Source organism: Grammomys surdaster, unplaced genomic scaffold (assembly GCF_004785775.1).
Source record: "Grammomys surdaster isolate TR1022 unplaced genomic scaffold, NIH_TR_1.0 126531, whole genome shotgun sequence".
In the NCBI taxonomy this organism is placed as follows: domain Eukaryota; kingdom Metazoa; phylum Chordata; class Mammalia; order Rodentia; family Muridae; genus Grammomys; species Grammomys surdaster.
Window position 1 is genome coordinate 8,371,351 of NW_021621323.1, and position 5,902 is coordinate 8,377,252.

The 5,902-nt window shown below is 44.3% G+C and overlaps 1 non-coding gene across 1 annotated transcript; it reads left to right on the plus strand.

The window, feature by feature from the left end:
• The first annotated feature begins 614 nt into the window (after window positions 1-614).
• LOC114614888 lies at window positions 615-746 on the plus strand. The gene has a single exon (XR_003710399.1). It is a non-coding gene; the product is annotated as a small nucleolar RNA SNORA17 (small nucleolar RNA).
• The last annotated feature ends 5,156 nt before the right edge of the window (window positions 747-5,902 follow it).

Here is a 5,902-nt window from a genome sequence, read left to right on the forward strand (position 1 = left end):
GGTATATTAGGTGAAGTAACTAGAACCAGGCACTGCACTCTGGCCTTAAATAGAGCAATTCTGGCTCAGCATCCACAACACTGGTAGTCCAAAAATGTGTCGTGTGCCTATCTACGACTATCTCTTTAAATCAAGCAGAGGATGCCACTGTGCCTGAGGTTGTAATTTTGTAACTGGCACTCCTACATCTTTGCTATCACACATTTTGAAGACCTTCACCATGCCTTCTCTTACATGTCTGACTATTTCTTTGAGAAAAAAAAGTGTTAACTGAAGTTCAAGGAGAGTAAAAGAACAAATCTAGGCTAAGATATCAGATGTAGAGTCCCTTAAATTTTCTCTGTTGCCAACTAGTTATGATCTTAGGTAATTTATACCCTCCAGGTTCTATATATGGAAACAGAGGGTATAAGTGCTCTCTCTCGCTCTCTCTCTCTCTCTCTCTCACGCTCTCGAGCGCTCTCTGCCTGTCTCTGTCTCTCTGTGTCTGTCTATCTCTCTGTGTCTGTCTCTCAGCCTTTCTGTCTGTCTCTGTCTGTCTCTGTCTGTCTCTGTCTCTGTCTCTCTCTCTCCCTCCTAGCTCGAATTTTCTCTTCAATAAATATGTTATACTTCCTGCCCCTAGAGGCCTTGCAGGTGTGGCTGCTGTGTCACATGTGCAGCAGTAGGTGGCAGAGAGGAGAGAGGCTATGTCTACGCTCAGTGTTCTGACCTACGAACAGCTGAATTATCAGTAGCCTAACATTCCTTGAAAAAAGCGAGCCTGAGATACCCACCAGTCTAGTGCCAGGGGGCCTGGACAGGGAGCTAGCCTGAGACAACCACCAGTCCAGTGCCAGGCAGACCCAGATGGGCTCCAAGGATAGGGAGCAAGCTGAAGACTAGAAGAACCCCGCCTGGGACAGCGGGCCCCAGGTGAGAGTGAGACCAAGAAGCATCTTTCAGCCAGGCCAGACAAGGAGCAAGCCTGAGACAACCACCAGACTGGTGCCATAGGGCTCAGACCAGTCAGAGAGCTACCCTGAGATAACCACCAGTCCAGCATCAGGTAGGCCTAGAGAGGTAGAGCATGCCTGAGATTACCCGGGTAGATACTGCCCGGGTGCCATAGTGTACCAGTGGGGCATAGCATTTCTGAAACAACTCCTGAGATGACCCCAGACACTCAGAAACTCTGGGCGCCACTAAGAGGAGCAAGAAAGTGGTAGAGAAATAGAAGGGAAAGAGAACCAGAAGGATGTGTGTGCAATGAAGAGAGGCAGAACTGGAGACTTGAGGGTAGTAAGGAACAGGCTGATGTGAGGAGCCAGTGATGACACCTGGTGGGATCCTGGCCTGTGCTGCCTCCTGGGGTCATGTCTGGGTTTGTGGTACTGCAACAGCAGGGGTCTGTTAACACCAAAGGCCAGGCAGACATCCTAAGTCTAGGCGCTGCCCAGGGACATGTTGAAGTCTGAGGGTGATGCAGAACTGGCCCCACCCTCATCTGGGCATCATGAGAGAGCTGGCCCTGGAGGCATAAGAGCAGAAGAGCTGATCCCACCCCTAGTCAGCTGCAGTACTCTGGAGATTCGGGACCTACACATGACAGGAATTGTTGGTGAGCTGACCCCAAGGACATAAGCATGGGAGATCTGACCCTACCACTCATCTCCTCTGAGGTGGCATAGACGAGGGAGAGATGGCCTTCTCCTCCCTTACCACCTTCAGCAGGCAGAAGAGCTGGCCCTGGTGTGGGAGTTACAGATGAGCCAGCCTGAGGATGTGAATGCAGAGAAGCCCTGCCTCTTGCCTGCTGGGTGATGGCACAGATGAGGGAGACCTTCCTCCCCTCCTCATTCCTCACCATCTACAGTAGGCGGGAAAGCTGGCTCTGGAGTCATGAGGGTGAGAGAACTGGCCTCCCTCAAGCTGTAACACTTGGAAGAGAGGGCCCTGCACCTTGTCTGGGCAGCAGGGTAGAGCTGGCCCTGGTTTCAGGGAATGCTGGCAAATTAGGCTTGTGAGTGAAAGTAGGAGAGCCATTGGGCTGACTGACCATATCCAGAGCTTTGAGTTGGCACAGCCCAACACCTACGCTATGGATGAATTGCTGGAGTACATGAAGGGGCCAGTCCTACAGATCCAAGACTACAGGATCTCCAAGACACAGAGCAACAACAGGATAGCTGAGAAGAGTCCCAGTGAGCATCCAGTATTGATAGAGCAACAGAAGCCAGAGAGGCCTTATACCAGATGAATGACTCAAGTCAATGAACGTTTGCAAGCAAATAAGTGTAGACAAAAGGATATACTGTGGGACACACTATGACACACTACAGCTACCACAATGAGAACTTTTTCCCTCTTGTTGAGGGGGAGATTTCAAAGGTGGATGAGTGGGTGAGTAGGATTGGGGTACTTGATGAGAGATTCACAAAGAACCAGTAAAACATTTCAAAACATGATAGATGCTTCTTTCTTCTTTTTAAGAATTTAGTTTTATTTTTATGAATGTTTTGCCTCTGTGTGTGTGTGTGTTTGTGTGTGTGTGGTGTGTGTGTTTATGTATGTGTGTGGAACCTGGAGTTGCAGATGGTTGTGAGCTGCCATGTGGGTACTGGGACCCAAACCCGAGTCTTCTGCAAGAGCACCCAGTGCTCTTAACTGAGGAGCCATCTCCCTAACCCCATGTTTTTATTTCATTTAAACCTCAAAATCAAGGTCTGTGTCAAACAAACTAATCAGACGGCATGACTGTTGAGCCAAGAACATGCTAAAATGCATTTTCATCACAAATTGAAGGACATATAATTGACTTTCTTTTGAAAAAAATACACTGGTTTTCTGGCTTAGTGGTTCAGGGCACTGGATGCTCTTGCAAAAGATTCAGGTTCACTTCCCAGCACCCACAGCGCAGCTCTCAACCGTTTGTAATTCCAGTTTCATGGGAAATGACACTTTCTTCTTATCTTTACAGACAACAGGTACCCTTGTGGTACACTGTCATACATGCAGGCAAAACACCCATACAGATAAAATAACTTTAAAAATCAATTTAATAAATTTATACCAATACTAGTCCAATTCTCATTGGAAAATTTGTTCTGGTTTTACCCCAGAACATCTCTGTGAAATCAGAGTTATCACCGAATGAAATTTATCACAGACAAGCAAAGCACTAGACTCGGAAAAGTGACCATAAGCAACAAGCCAATTATAATTTTTAAACACTTTCTCAAAAAAAGATTTATCTTTATTTGAAATGTATGAGTGTTTTTCTGCATATATATCATGAGAAAAGTGACTTCAGAGGCCAGAAGGGGACACACATTCTCCTGGGGCTGGAGTCACAGGAGGCTGTGAACAGCCCTGAGGATGTTGAGGCCTGATCTCTCATCCTCCTCGAGAGTAACAAGGGCTCTTACCTGCTGAGCCATCTCTCCAGCTGCTTTTAAGACAGTTAATTATCTCAAGAAAACAGGCAAGAGTTTACATATGGGAAAAAATGTTTAGTGGGAAAATAAGGGAAAAATTAAATATAAAATAAAAAGTGTCCCAAAATTTGACCCAAAGCAAAAGTTAAAAGAGGCTTTCCAGAGAAATAAAAGATGGGTGTGGAAGCTTGGTACAAAGGCATAAATGAAAGCCACACAGAATAACTACATAAGCAGTCAGTGGAAGGGCAGGAGGTGTCGTCACCTGACAGGGCACTTGGTCCATGTGGGAAATAGCCTAGCTCAATTCCCAGCACCATAGCTCCACCTGAAAAAAACAAGAGGAGTAAACTAGAGCCAGAGATATCAAAATATGTATCATGAAGAGCAAAACAAGAAAGCTGTTCTCCGTTAAAGAAACCTCAAATGAATAAATGCACAGGCCTTGCTGGAACCGCGGACTGTAATAATTTTGTGATTTGGGAAGAATTGGGGAAATTTGGGTGTAGATTATAGATACTGCATTGCTACACTTTCTAAGAATAATAAATAACAGTATTGTGGTTATGCATATTATATACCTAATATATATATTAGATAAATAGGCAGTATTGCTTAATGATATAAGTGGTGTTAAAGGAACAGTAAAGTCCTAGGATGTTTGAGGTCACTGTCAACTAACTGAGAAAGAAATCATATTGTAATAAAAGACAAAGTGGGTCAATCCAAATATTGATAACTGATGATGTTAGTGATGTAAATTCATAAGCAACATTGTACTAGTCTTGGCATGTAGCTGTAAGTTTGAAGTTTTAAAACTAAAATTTTAAGACTGGACGAATGATCTGGTAGTTAAGAATGTTTCTGCTCTTCCAGGGGACTGGAGTGTGGTTCTCAGCACCTATAACACTAGCTCTGGAGGATCCAATGTCCTCGTCTGGCCTCTTCTGGCACATACATACATGTGGCATGCATTTACACACACACACACACACATACACACACTCCACATAACATACCTTTTAAAAAAAACTGAGTAAACTTTCCCAAAGTGAAACCTCTCACAAGGAATGGCAGCACGGTCCTGAAGTCCCAGCACTCAGAACATTGAGACTGGAGAATGCGAGTTCCTAGGCAGTCACAAAGTGAGACTCTGTCCCACAACAAAATACATATATATATATATATATATATATATATATATATATATATATATATATATATTCATATAAGATTTCACTAGCCGGGCGGTGGTGGCACACGCCTTTAATCCCAGCACTTGGGAGGCAGAGGCAGGCGGATTTCTGAGTTCTAGAGTTCGAGGCTAGCCTGGTCTACAGAGTGAGTTCCAGGATAGCCAGGACTACACGGAAAAACCCTGTCTCGAAAAACCAAAAAAAAAAAAAGATTTCACTAAGTAAATTGTGCTAGGCATGGTGTATATGCCTTTAATTCCAGCACTCAGGAAGCAGAAGCAGGTGGATCTATATATTCAAGGCCACCGTGGTCTTAATAGCAAGTTTGGGCCAGCCATGGGTATAGGGTGAGATTCTGTTTCAAACAAACAATAAATAAGGTGTTTACAGGCAAAACATTAAAATCTCCAACTATGTGGCACACTGTTTTCAGAAATGCTCAACATTTGTCCATCCTCCTTCAACAGAGAGAAGAAAGATGCATCTTTTTAAAAACCCTATACTAATTATTGATGGATTCCACAAATAAGAACATGAGCTCTTTGGAGGTTCCTGGTATTCTTCTAATCAGAACCACAGGGTTCCTCTCCTGTGAGTGTGGACAGGAGCAGTTACACTGTGGTATCTATTGGGTAACACTGAGAGTCAAAAATAGGAAGCTCTATATGCAAATTAAACTTGTGGTTTAAAAAAAGAAAAAAAAAGAAAAGAAAAAGTTAAACTTTTTTTTTCAAGTAAGCTAGCCCCTGGGGTGGGGGGCGGAATTTCTTTCCTCAATTGAGGCAGCTGTGTGATTTCTTGAGGGGAAAAGCAAGCAGGAGATAATGTGAGGACAGATACAGTCATTTGCATTGTGTATCTTAGGCAGATAAGGTGGAGAATCGCCTGGTGGGTAGGTAGGAGTCTGTCTCTAAAGAGAAGTAAGGTGTGTGCTTCTCCAATAGTCTAAAAGGTGTAAAGCCATTTTGTATTATGATTGTTAGCACACTGGGTAATGGGTTTCACTGTGAGATTTTCACTCATGGGCACAGTATGTTTGCTCAACCCCTTACCTTCCCTCTCCTCCTTCTTCCATACTCCACTGTCCTCTGGCTCCTACATTGTCCCCTTCACCCTAAATAGTCCTCTTTCTGCCTTCGTGTCTTTCAGATGTGTATGTTTTTTGAAAGGTCTTTGTCATGGGGGAGCATGTCTGTTTCTCACCCCTCCCCCACAACCTCTACTTCTCACCTCCCTCTCCCTAAGTCATCCTCCACCCACACAGTCCCCCTCAGCTTTCTTTTCTTTTTC